Below are 13,524 nucleotides of genomic sequence, written 5' to 3'. Positions count from 1 at the left end.
TTATAAGAACATAAGAGAAGCCAGGATTTATATCCCGCCTACACCAAAGGTGTCACTCATTTGTTATAAGGGCTAGATCTGACCTAAATGTCACTTTGTTGGCCCGGGCCATAGGTGCCATAAGATGTAACACAAGGTACCAGAAATATAAACTTTATAAAGGTGATTTCAGATGTTGAATGGCAATAGCAGATGAATGACAATAGCAGGCAGTGTGATATGCAGAGGGGTAGTAGGCGTGGAGATACCAGCAGCCGCCCTGAGCCCGCTTCGGTGGGATAAGGTGGGATATAAATCGAATGAGATCAGTTCCCCTGGAGAAAACGGTTTGCTTAGGAGCACTGACTCCACGGCATCATACCCTGCTGGGGTCCCTCCCCCCCCCCCAACCCTACCATCACTTAGCTCCTCCTGCAACATTTCCAAGCATTTCCCAACCCTACCTGTGCTTAAAAGGGCTTCCCCTCCTGCTGTTTTAATTTTGCAGATGAAAAGTCATTTGCATCTGCACCACTTTTAATGACCTCTTCACCCCTCTTCAGACACAGTTATATGGCAGAAAGGCAGGGGCACAGATTTTTGTGGCTGTTGCTGTTAACTATCTTTTTTCACAGAAGTTTCCCACGGGCAGCCATGTTGTTCTGCAGTCAAAAAGCAAGATCCCACTCCCACGGCACCTTAGAGACCAACAAGAATTTCGGGGTAGGAGCGTTCAAGAGTCAAAGCTCCCTCTGTCAGACTGAAAAAGCCTGCCTCCCTTTTTCTTTCAGTCTCTCCCAAAACTGGATTCTCCTGCCCTACTCAACCAGAGAAAGGGAGAGCAGATCCTCTGGAACAGCTAAGGGGGATCTGCAAAGAAACTGAGAGAGGGAGGAAGTGGTGGAAATTGGCACAACTTCATGTACTGGCATGTCTTTATTTTTTTTGGGGGGGGGGGGGGTGTATTCGGCAGGGTTATCAATGTTTTTAAGAAACACTGCGCTGCCTCTTGTCCGGGTCTCCGAGCTCTGAGCAGGGAAGGATGCCCTCAGAGGACTAGCCAAGTGAGCTGGGGGAGGTGGCAGTGCCAGAACTCTCGTCAGGAAACGATTTTGGGGAGGCGGCAATACAAAACCTCTGCTTTTATTTGTATTTTGTTTACAACTCATGTTTCTTCCAATCTGTAGGCAACACAACGGAAGTTCCAGGAGATCTCCCACCCAGGGACAACACCCCTGCCCAGCTTCAGCACGGGGAGTGCATCACTGTGCATGTTTTACTCGCAACCGGGGACCACAGAACTGACCAGCCCTGATCTAAAATACTAAGAGCCAGGACGCTATCAGACCTATGGACCAAAGAGCTCAAAAGTGCCATGTGTGGTTGTCCCCTCCTCTGTTTTCGTCACCACAACCATTCTGTGAAGCAGGTTAGCCTGAACCACTGGCCCCAGATGAGCAGGGGGGCAAAAACAGATCTCTCCAATCCCAACCCAAACTGACTCTCAAAGGAGGATCTCCATATGTGGCCATGAACATAAGAGAAGCCATACTGGATCAGACCAATGGCCCATGCAGTCCAGTACTCTGTGTCACACAGTGGCCAAAAAAAACCCAGGTGCCATCAGGAGGTCCATAAGAATATAAGAGAAGCCATGTTGGATCAGGCCAATGGCCCATCCAGTCCAGTACTCTGTGTCACACAGTGGCCAAAAAAACCCAGGTGCCATCAGGAGGTCCATAAGAATATAAGAGAAGCCATGTTGGATCAGGCCAATGGCCCATCCAGTCCAGCACTCTGAGTCACACAGTGGCCAAAAAAAACCCAGGTGCCATCAGGAGGTCCATAAGAATATAAGAGAAGCCATGTTGGATCAGGCCAATGGCCCATCCAGTCCAGTACTCTGTGTCACACAGTGGCCAAAAAAACCCAGGTGCCATCAGGAGGTCCATAAGAATATAAGAGAAGCCATGTTGGATCAGGCCAATGGCCCATCCAGTCCAGCACTCTGAGTCACACAGTGGCCAAAAAAACCCAGGTGCCATCAGGAGGTCCAGTGGTGGGGCCAGGACACTAGAAGCCCTCCCAATGTGCCCCCCCCCGCAAGCACCAAGAATACAGAGCATCACTGCCCCAGACAGAGAGTTCCAACAATACACCATGGCTAATAGCCACTGACGGACCTCTGCTCCAGATGTTGACCCAATCCCCTCTTGAAGCTTGTAAATCCAGAGTTCAGCTCCAGCAGATTTAGCCCCTGCTTCCTCCAACCATAGGGTTGCCAACTCTGAATTAGGAAATTCCAGGAGATCTGGAGTGGAGCCTGGAGAGAGTGGGTTTAGCATCAGTGGGGTACAGTGCCATACAGCCCACCCTCCAAAGCAGCCATTTCCCCTGAGTAAATTGATCTCCGTAGTCTGGAGATCACTTGTAATGTTGGGAGACTTCCAGGTGCCACCTGTATGTTGGCAACCCCACCCAGCCACCATACGGAGAAAGTTATCAGTGAACCAGCCTATACTGTGTTTATTCACAAGCAGCCCAACCCCACACTCCTGTGACCAACGCCCACTGGTTCCCCCCACCCCCACCCCGCTCTGGAGACAGATCTAAGTGAAATTAGAGGAACGTCACATTCAAATCAGCAACTAGAGACCTCAGCTGACCTGTTACTTTCTCCCAGCAGGAAGCTGGGCCTGTATCAGGGAGAGATTTCTCCTCAGAAAGTAACAGATGAGCAGTCTCTTCAAATCGCAGTTCCTCTTCTCCCGTGCACAGGGAGGGAGGGGCACTGCCATCACACTGGGCTCTGTTTGAGAGAGGAGCGGAAAACAATAGCAACGCTTGGCTTAGAAGGGTGAAAGAAAATATTTGTGCAGAAAATGATGCATTCCACACACATACGCTGCCTCTGGTCTCCCCAGAAGGGAGCCACGCAACAGGAACATAAAATTTCTCCGGCAACCAGAGCTGGTGGCAAAAACTTCCTCCTGAGATTAAGAGGCCGTGGAAATCCAGTGGAGGTTACTGTAGTCCATTTTAATTTCAAAAGAAGATTCACATGGGATATTTCTGTAGGACAGAAGACCAGGGCCGCATACATTAAAGGAGGACCTCTTCGCCTCCTCCGGGATCCTTGCTGAAACCGAGCCGGGCTGACATTTTGAGGCAGCTTTTTCATTAAAATGCACAGCTGGGGCTCTCGTGTTCTTTGCATGACGGGAACACAAACACTACAAAAACCCTGAGAACTGGCTCAGCCGCCCCAAATGGTGCACGATTAGTCAATACTAACGCTGCCTTCTTTTTGCATAATGTCTCCTCCTTCCACAGTAAGACTGAGGTCAGAGAATTAGATTCACTTTTAGAAATGCTTTGGGTTGAAATAGAAGGCCCAAAAGGAAATTTAACTATGGGAGTTTGTTATCGCCCACCAAATCAAAAGAGAGAGGACGATTATAATATGATGGAAGGCTTAAAGATAGCGGCTAAACGTAAAAACTGTGTCGTAATAGGTGATTTTAACTACCCGCAGATTGATTGGGTCAATATGTGTTCTGGTCGAGAGAAAGAGATTGAGTTTCTTGATGCTCTCAATGACTGTGCTATGGAGCAGATGGTCTCAGAACCTACCAGGGGTGGGGTGATCCTGGATTTGGTCCTAAGTAATGCCCAAGACTTGGTGAGAGATGTAAAAGTGATTGTACCGCTTGGGAGCAGTGACCATAATGTTATTGATTTCACCGTTTGTATAAATAGGGAGTTGCCCAAAAAGACTGCCACAACCACGTTTAACTTTAAAAGGGGTAAATACACTGAGATGAGGAGGCATGTGAGGAGGAAACTGAAAGGAAAGGTAAATACGGTCAAAACCCTTGGGGAAGCTTGGAGACTATTTAAAACTATAATCCTAGAAGCTCAGATAAAATACATACCACAAGTCAGGAAAGGCACAAACAAGCATAAGAAAAGGCCTGCATGGTTAACAAACAAAGTAATGGAAGCTGTAAAAGGTAAGAAGGACTCCTTTAAGCGGTGGAAAACCAGTCCAAGTGAGATAAGTAAAAGGGAACACAGGCTGTGGAAAATCAAATGCAAGACTGTGATCAGGCAGGCAAAAAGGGACTATGAGGAGCATATTGCAAAAAACATAAAGACCAACAATAAAAATTTCTTCAAATATACTAGAAGTAGGAAACCAGCCAGGGAGGCAGTGGGGCCCTCCACGGGGTAAAAGGATTACTGAAGGAGGATAGGGAAATGGCTGAGAAGCTGAATGAATTTTTTCCCTCCGTCTTCACTGTGGAAGATGAGAACTTTTTGCCCGCCCCAGAACCACTAATTTTGGAAGGGGTGTTGAAAGACCTAAGTCAGACTGAGGTAACAAAAGAGGAGGTCCTACAACTGATAGACAAATTAAAAACTATTAAGTCACCGGGTCTGGATGGCATACATCCGAGAGTTCTGAAAGAACTCAAAGTTGAACTTGTGGATCTTCTAACAAAAATCTGTAATCTTTCATTGAAATCTGCCTCCGTTCCTGAGGACTGGAAGGTAGCAAATGTCACTCCCATCTTTTAAAAGGGTTCCAGAGGAGATCCGGGAAATTACAGGCCAGTCAGTCTGACTTCAATACTGGGAAAGTTGGTAGAAAGCATTATCAAGGACAGAATGAGTAGGCACATTGATGAACACGGGTTATTGAGGAAGACTCAGCATGAGTTCTGTAAGGGAAGATCTTGCCTCACTAACCTGTTACATTTCTTTGAGGGGGTGAACAAACATGTGGACAAAGGAGACCCGATAGATGTTGTTTACCTTAACTTCCAGAAAGCTTTTGATAAAGTTCCTCATCAAAGGCTCCTTAGAAAGCTTGAGAGTCATGGAGTAAAAGGACAGGTCCTCTTGTGGATCAAAAAGTGGCTGAGTAATAGGAAGCAGAGAGTGAGTATAAATGGGCAGTCTTCGCAGTGGAGGACGGTAAGCAGTGGGGTGCCGCAGGGCTCGGTACTGGGTCCCATGCTCTTTAACTTGTTCATAAATGATTTAGAGTTGGGAGTGAGCAGTGAAGTGGCCAAGTTTGCAGATGACACTAAATTGTTCAGGGTGGTGAGAACCAGAGAGGATTGTGAGGAACTCCAAAGGGATCTGTTGAGGCTGGGTGAGTGGGCGTCAACGTGGCAGATGCGGTTCAATGTGGCCAAGTGCAAAGTAATGCACATTGGGGCCAAGAATCCCAGCCACAAATACAAGTTGATGGGGTGTGAACTGGCAGAGACTGACCAAGAGAGAGATCTTGGGGTCATGGTAGATAACTCACTGAAAATGTCAAGACAGTGTGCGTTTGCAATAAAAAAGGCCAACACCATCCTGGGAATTATTAGGAAGGAAATTGAAAACAAATCAGCCAGTATCATAATGCCCCTGTATATATCGATGGTGCGGTCTCATTTGGAGTACTGTGTGCAGTTCTGGTCACCGCACCTCAAAAAGGATATTATAGCATTGGAGAAAGTCCAGAAGAGGGCAACTAGAATGATTAAAGGGCTGGAACACTTTCCCTATGAAGAAAGGTTGAAACGCTTGGGACTCTTTAGCTTGGAGAAACGTCGACTGCGGGGTGACATGATAGAGGTTTACAAGATAATGCATGGGATGGAGAAAGTAGAGAAAGAAGTACTTTTCTCCCTTTCTCACAATACAAGAACTCGTGGGCATTCGATGAAATTGCTGAGCAGACAGGTTAAAACGGATAAAAGGAAGTACTTCTTCACCCAAAGGGTGATTAACATGTGGAATTCACTGCCACAGGAGATGGTGGCGGCCACAAGCATAGCCACCTTCAAGAGGGGTTTAGATAAAAATATGGAGCAGAGGTCCATCAGTGGCTATTAGCCACAAAAAAAAAATTGCCACTGTGTGACACAGAGTGTTGGACTGGATGGGCCATTGGCCTGATCTAACATGGCTTCTTTTATGTTCTTATGTTCTCAGGGAGTTCAGCAAAGACCTTTTGTTGTTGTTCAGGCGCAGAGTCGAGTCCGACTCTTTGCGACCCCATGGACAAAGTCACGCCAGGCCCTCCTGTCCTCCACCACTCTGAAGTCCACTCAAATTCATGTAGGTTACATCAGTAACGCTATCTAACCATCTCATCTTTCGTCATCCCCTTCTTTTGCCTTCTGTTTTTCCCAGCATCAGGATCTTCTCCAGGGCTGCTCCCTTCTCTTTTGGTGGCCAAAGTATTTGAGCTTCAGCTTCAGCATCTGACCTTCCAGGGAACAGTCAGGGCTGATTTCCCTTAGGACTGACTGATTGGATCTTCTTGCAGTCCAAGGGACTCTCAAGATTCTTCTCCAACCTCACAGCTCAAAGGCATCTATTCTTCTGCGCTCGGCCTTCCTTATGGTCCAACTCTCACAGCCATACATCACTACTGGGAATACCATCGCCTTGACTATACAGACTTTTGTTGGCAGGGTGATATCTCTACTTTTTATTATACTACCCAGGTTCACCATAGCTGTCCTCCCAAGGAGCAAACGTCTTTTAATTTCGTGGCTGCAGTCACCATCTGCAGTGATCTTGGATCCCAGGAATGTGAAGTCTGTCACTACTTCCACGTCTTCCCCTTCTATTTGCCAAGGTGTGATGGGGCCGGATGCCATGATCTTAGTTTTTTTGATGTTGAGTTTCAAGTTTTGTGCCCTCCTCTTTCACCCTCAACAAGAGGGTGGGCCAACAGCAAGGTCAGAGGGCAGAGCGGAAGAAGCCAAGCACCGAAGGCAAGGACTGTTGGGCTGCTATCCAGAGCTGGTGGAAAGCCCTGACTGAGGAGTTACAAAGAGGGGTTCTGTTTATCCGCTCTACAGCGGCCGACATTTAAGCCTTTTGTATGATCTAAAATGACTACACAGATTCTACATATTTTGGTCACATCGTGAGAAGACAAGAGTCACTGGAGAAGACAATGCTGGGAAATGAGGAAGGCGGCAGAAAAAGAGGAAGACCCAACAGGAGATGGATGGACTCCATCAAGGACACCACGGCCATCAGTTTGCAAGACCTGAGCAAGTTTGTTAATGACAGGACACTAATTCAGAGGGTCGCCACAAGTCGGACGCAACCTGACGGCCAGGGCTTTCTTTGTGTAGTGGTTAAGTGTGCGGACTCTTATCTGGGAGAACCAGGTTTGATTCCCCACTCCTCCACTTGCAGCTGCTGGAATAGCCTTGGGTCAGCCATAGCTCTCGCAGTGCTGTCCTTGAATGGGCAGCTTCTGAGAGATCTCTCTCAGCCCCAACTACCCCACAGGGTGCTTGTTGTGGGGGAGGAAGATAAAGGAGATTGTGAGCCGCTCTGAGACGCTGAGATTCAGAGTATAGGGCGGGATATAAATCCAATATTATCTTCTTCTTAACAGCCCTGCAGGAGCTCATTTGCATATTAGGCCACACCCCCTGGCACCAAGCCAGCCAGAAATGCTTTCCTGCTCAAAAAAAGCCCTGCTGACGGCATTTAACATGCATGTGATCTACAGACAGCTGCAGGAACCATTCCCACTTTGCCAGCATCCCCAGATGAGGGAACGGCTTCCCTGGCAGGAAGATGGTGTCAATGGACTGGGAAGAGAAGGGACACAGCAGACCTCTGGTCATCCCTTAGCTCTCCCTGGTAGTGGAAAACCAAGTCAGGATACAATGCTGCTTCTTCCACACAAGGCTCCTTTGCAAGGTGATCCTTTACTGGCGAGACAACCATTACATCAAGGGATCTAACCCCATACCTTTCCATAAGGGCCAGGACCCTTTTAAAAAAAACTGAAAGCTGAACGCTGAATTCTATACTAGGTAATAGATTCCTAGGTCAGTGGGAGCGCTGCAGACCCATGAGAAATACTCACAGCCCTCCGTACAATTCAGCCATTTGCTATCGGCTGGCTGCCTGCCCAAATTGATTAAGCCGGAGAAGTCTATGCCAGGCTTATGAAGCTAAGTGTGCTGCATGCTGAACCTTTGGTAAATAAAGTGCTTTCTGGATGAGCGTGGAATTAATGGCGCTTGGATATTACTTTTATTGACGTTCTCAAGCGCTATGATTTCAAAGGCATTTGTCTGCGGAATGGATCACCTCTTGGTAGGGCTGGAGTTCAAACGCTCTCAAGTCTTTGTTCTGCTGGAAATTCATTTCTCTCGCTTAGGCACTACAAGGCTACTAATCAGGCCGGCCCAACTTGGGGGGGGGAGGGGATTGGGGTGACTGACTTCTCCCTCCCGAAGCTAATGGCAGGCTGCTGCAGCTATTTATAGAGTGCCAAATATTGTGCTAGGTGCTATATGAATCAACGGCTACGTGGAAGTCACATAGCCAGCGGCTCGCCATTTTACAAAATGAAACCCCCAAGGGACTGCTGACGGGGAGGCGAAAGAATGCAAAGGAATCTCAGCCTCTGGTTTTAGAAACAGCAAGTCTCTCAACTCTCACACCTGCAAAAATATGACTTATGCTATGATGAGCAGAAGAGTGGGTTTTTTAAACCCTGCTTTCCTCTGCCCTAAAGAATCTCAAAGTGGCTTACAATCGCCTTTCCCTTCTCTCCTTACATGGACAATAAGTACTGAGTAAAATTCCTAGTGACTGAAATGCTGGGGCTTCAGAGCCCCAAAGACCTCGGTGCCCCATGCTTACAATGCCTGTAACTGGAATAAATTACAGATTTTGCTTTGCTCATATACTTTTGTGGCTGCATCAGTATTCTATTTACAGTGCAAAGTACACCCAGCTTTGTGAATAGGGCTATGGGTGCTCTGCTTAAAACTTAAAACTTAGTGAAGTGGCTAAAAGTGTCATGCTAGAACCTGGGAGAGCCAGGTCCGAATCCTCACTCATGCTACAGAAGCTCACTGGCTGACCTTGAGCCAATCACACTCTCTTAGGCTAACCCACCACATAGGGTCGTTGTGAGGATAAAATGGAGAAGAGAATGACAAAGTCTACTTGGGTCCCCAATGGGGAGAAAAAGTACAAATGAATACAATAAATAAAATAAACCCTCCTCAAACAAACTGTGCACCAAGGACGGAAGAATTGCACCAAAGCTCCAAGCATTATCCAATTTGGCATCGTTTGTGATTCATGGAAAGAAATGGGGGTGTGGCTCAGTAGTACAGCACACATTTTGCATTCCAAAGATTCCAGATTTAATCCTGGGAATCTCCAGCTAAAAGGAGGTCAGGAAGCAGGTGCTGGAAAGACCTTTCTTCACCTGACCTCTTCGATACCTGCAGACTGGACTTCCTCCACCAGCAAGGTGAAAGGAGGGTTTAGTCCCTACTCAAGCTTCCCACAGGAGTGCTCTGGAGTCCCCCAGGGCCCTGTAAAGAGGGAGGGGAGGGGAGACACTTGCACCCATTGCTAAAGAAAGGAGATCTGATGGCAGTTGAGAGGGGGCGGGAGAGATAGGATGGAAATCTGCTGTGCCCAGTGAAGAGAGCTTGACCTAATCAGTCCAGAATCTTGGACAGCCAGCTTCGAACTCACATTCTGCAAAAGGAAACTTGCTGGGTGACACTGGGCCAGTCTCTCTTCACCGAACCTATCTCACAGCCTTGTCGTCACGATGACAGAGAAAGGGAGAATGGTGTCGTAAACCACTCTGAGTCCCCACTGGGGCAAAACGCAGGATATAAATACATAAATAAATAAATGCACTCCATTAGCTCTTTCCTAGGTCTGAACGCTAGCTCTCAGGTTGTGAGTCGGATCCGGATTTCCCGTAAAATAAGACTGAGCTGGTGTAAAGGCAAAAGACAGACAGAACTGGGTTGAATCAGGGCAGAAGAAGAAGAAGAAGAATTGCAGATTTATACCCCGCCCTTCTCTCTGAATCAAAGACTCAGAGCAGCTTACAATCTCCCATATCTTCTCCTCCCCACAACAGACACCCTGTGAGGTGGGTGAGGCTGAGAGGGCTCTCACAGCAGCTGCCCTTTCAAGGACAACCTCTGCCAGAGCTATGGCTGACCCAAGGCCATTCCAGCAGGTGCAAGTGGAGGAGTGGGGAATCAAACCCAGCTCTCCCAGATAAGAGTCCGCACATTGGACCCTTCAGCTTCCTGGGGAATTTCCCAAAGGGCTACTGCCTTGGAAAGCTGCAGGGAATCTACAGCACTGGTAGTTCCATGGAGGCCACCTGGCTTGAGTGGCAGCAGCAGGCAGCCCCGAGCCAAGTCTTGATGGCAACTAGTGAGGTCCAAACCATGTTGCCACCCCCCCCCCCATTTTTTCCTGAGCCATTGCAATGACCCTACTCGCTGCTAGAGGTTTACCTTGGATCAGAGTCACAGATGTCGTAAATTCCCACCACAAGTTTGCCTTGATTGATTTATAGATATTTTTTTTATCCTGCCCTTCCACAAAAGATTTCAGGGCACTGTATATGGTTCTAAGCTGGGGACTCATTTTACCGACCTCAGAAGGATGGAAGGCTGAGTCAACCTTGAGCTGGCTTCCGCTGGGATCAAACTCAGGTTGTGAGCAGAGCTTGGACTGCAGTACTACAGCTTACCACTGTGCTCCACAGGGCTCCTTATACCCTGAAAATCTTGGTCTCTAAGGTGATACTGAAAAATTCACCTGACCTGGCGTCTGCATGTGAGCAATTGGGGATTAGGTGAAACTCCTGGAGTGGTGAATTCCAGAAGCCAGGCTTCACAAAATCTAACGTTTTGTGAAGCCTCCGACACGTTTTGTGAAGCCTGGCCTCTGGAATTCACCACTCCAGGAGTTTCACCTAATCCCCAATTGCTCACATGCAGACGCCAGGTCAGGTGAATTTTTGACCTGGCTTGAAAATTCATCTTTTCTTGGTCCAGGAATCTGGATTATGGTAGAAAAGAGAGCAAAGGGAAGGAAGAAATGTGTCAGCAAAAGAATGCCCCATTTCTCTATCCTGCCCAGTTTATTGTTAAGTTCAAATGTCAGTAAGCAATGTTCCCTCTAAGCTGCAGAGTCTTGTGAGCAAAAATTCTACTTTGTGAGTTGGCATTAAAGTTGTGAGCTACTGCATAAATTAGTTTGTTCTGAGGCCATTTCTCCTGAGCTAAGACAAAAATGTGTAAGCTGGAGGCTAAAAATCTGTGAGCTAGCTCACGCTAACTCTGCTTAGAGGGAACACTGTCAGTAACGGAAGTGACATGCGGGAGAAAGCACACCTGAGGCCCACCCTCAACCTCACCTTGGACAGAACTCACAACAGCCCACCCCTGTCACCAAGGAGAAAAGACAGTTAAATCCGCAAGTTGCTAAAACCAAGGCACTGTCACTAAGCAGGTGGTAGCCAAAATAGTATCTCTGTACCACTCTAACCTCTCTCATGAATCGCTGCCTTGACGTGGTGAGAGGGCTTGTGCGGTTTAGTGAGGCTGCGGGCTATGCCATGCAAGGCCACCCAAGATGGACAGGCCACAGCTGAGAACCCAGGCAAAATGCAATCCACAACGTTTTCACGGCAGACTTTTTATGGGGTTTGCCATTGCCTTCCCCAGTCATCTACCCTTTCCCCCCAGCAAGCTGGGTGCTCATTTTACCGACCTCGAAAGGATGGAAGGCTGAGTCGACCTCGAGCTGGCTCCCTGAACCCAGCTTCCGCAAGGATCAAACTCAGGTTGTGAACAGAGCTTTGGATTGCAGTACTGCAGCTTACCACTCTGCACCACGGGGCTTCTGTTTATGGTTCTACCTCACTCCATTTTATCTTAACAAACCTGCAAGATGGTTATCCTGAGAGAGAACAACTGACCAAAGAGGTCATAGTGCGTTGGGATCAGCAGGGACCCGAACTTGAGTCTCCCTTCACAGCCTAGGATTGTCTTCCTAGATAGACTGCAGCAGCTGATCAGGGCCTTCTGAAATGCCACCCGAGACTGTGGGAGACCAACAGCTGCCCCTGGGCCTGGGCATTTCTGCTGTGGCCTCTGCCTGCTGGACCAGTCGATGTGTCTAAGTCAGGAAGGCTCCGACACATCTTTCATTCCCCAGAAAGTGCGACACATAATTCTTCAGAATGTCCTTTCGATGCATGAAATAAGGTGGCTGTTCTGATGCTTTAAAACTTGGCGGCAGTTTTCATTGCACTGTTTAGTGCATACGTTATTGAGCGGTGAGTTCTGTAACCTGCAGGCGGAAAGCCAGTCCTGCGACATCAGTGGCCCAAGTCAAGCTAAAGCCCAGCTTCCTCACAGCAAATCTTCCTGTATTTCAACATCACCGTGACCTCCCGGCTGCAAGGAAGGCTGACTCCCACCTCAGCAGAGATGTTGGCATTTGCACACCCCCAAAAGATTATCTGCCAGAGGGATAATATAAGATGGTTGGATATCAAACAAGGAGCCCCAGATGTAGCATGAAATTCCCGCGGCACCTGCCTGAATGCTCCACAGAACAAACTGATTAAAAGTTTCTGCCTTCAGCTTCCCAGAGCTCCCTTATCCCTAGGCGTAACTGCAAGCTTTAGAGCCTTCCTCGTTTTACAGCTTCCCCTGGTATATGAATCCCAAGCCCAGAGAAATGTCATTAAGCCGCTGCTTCATCTTTGTCAGAGCAGCCTGAGCTGATCCACCAGCCCAGTTAACTCAATTGCTCCAGCTACATCACCCCACTCTTCACACAGATGTGCCCTCCACGCACCTCATCTTTTCCACGGCACTTCAAGTCCCTCCAGCTTTGTATCTGGTTCTGCATCCGAGACTCCTCCCCCAGAGTAGCTGTTGGCTTCTTTCCCAGGTCTTTGCTCTTCCCCTGAATCACTCAGTCGCTCACCTTAGATCCCAAACATCACAGCTAGTTTTGGTTTGGAGTCTTTCTTCGCCCCAGGCTAGCTTTTCTTCCTCAGTGCAATGGACTCTTCCCTTCAGGATAAATCAGTAGATTTTTTTCCCCCTTCCACCCTTTATTTCCCCTTAGACTCCCCATTTGCCTCACTTAGGCAATGCAGAGGAAGCATTGCTAAGATCGTGTTGCTGCGCTGCAATGCTGTTTTATGTGTTTCCTACGCCTCACATTTCATCTTTCTAGCCTTGCATGGGGAATGAAGACGATTTCTTTTGGGATTGTCTCTTTCTCTCTGTCTTTTTTTTTGCCTTCTCAGTTGGAGTGCTGAATCAGATCAGGACTGTTCAGCTCCAGTTTGGAGAGTCAGTTTGGTGCAGTGGTTAAGTGTGCAGAGAACCAGGTTTGATTCCCCACTCCTCCACTTGCACCTGCTGATGCAACTTGGGTTAGCCACAAGTTCTTGCAGAGCTGTGCTGCTCAAGAGCACATATGGGAGAGCTCTCTCAGACCCACCTGCGTCACAGGGTGTCTGCTGTGGGGAGGGGAAGGAGAGGAGGGACGGTGGCTCAGTGGTAGAGCATCTGCTTGGGAAGCAGAAGGTCCCAGGTTCAATCCCTGGCATCTCCCAAAAAGGGTCCAGGCAAATAGGTGTGAAAAACCTCAGCTTGAGACCCTGGCGAGCCGCTGCCAGTCTGAGAAGACAATACTGACTTT

At 48.1% G+C, this 13,524-nt stretch overlaps 1 protein-coding gene across 3 annotated transcripts in view; it reads right to left on the bottom strand.

Annotated features, from left to right (window-relative positions):
• The window catches only part of USP32 (ubiquitin specific peptidase 32), a 245,394-nt gene that overhangs the window by 123,070 nt on the left and 108,800 nt on the right, over positions 1-13,524 (bottom strand). The gene's annotated exons all lie outside the window — the stretch shown is intronic.

Source organism: Heteronotia binoei, chromosome 18, assembly GCF_032191835.1.
Source record: "Heteronotia binoei isolate CCM8104 ecotype False Entrance Well chromosome 18, APGP_CSIRO_Hbin_v1, whole genome shotgun sequence".
NCBI lineage: Eukaryota > Metazoa > Chordata > Lepidosauria > Squamata > Gekkonidae > Heteronotia > Heteronotia binoei.
Note: the sequence above shows the minus strand (reverse complement) of the source record. Positions and strands in the feature narration are given on the sequence as shown.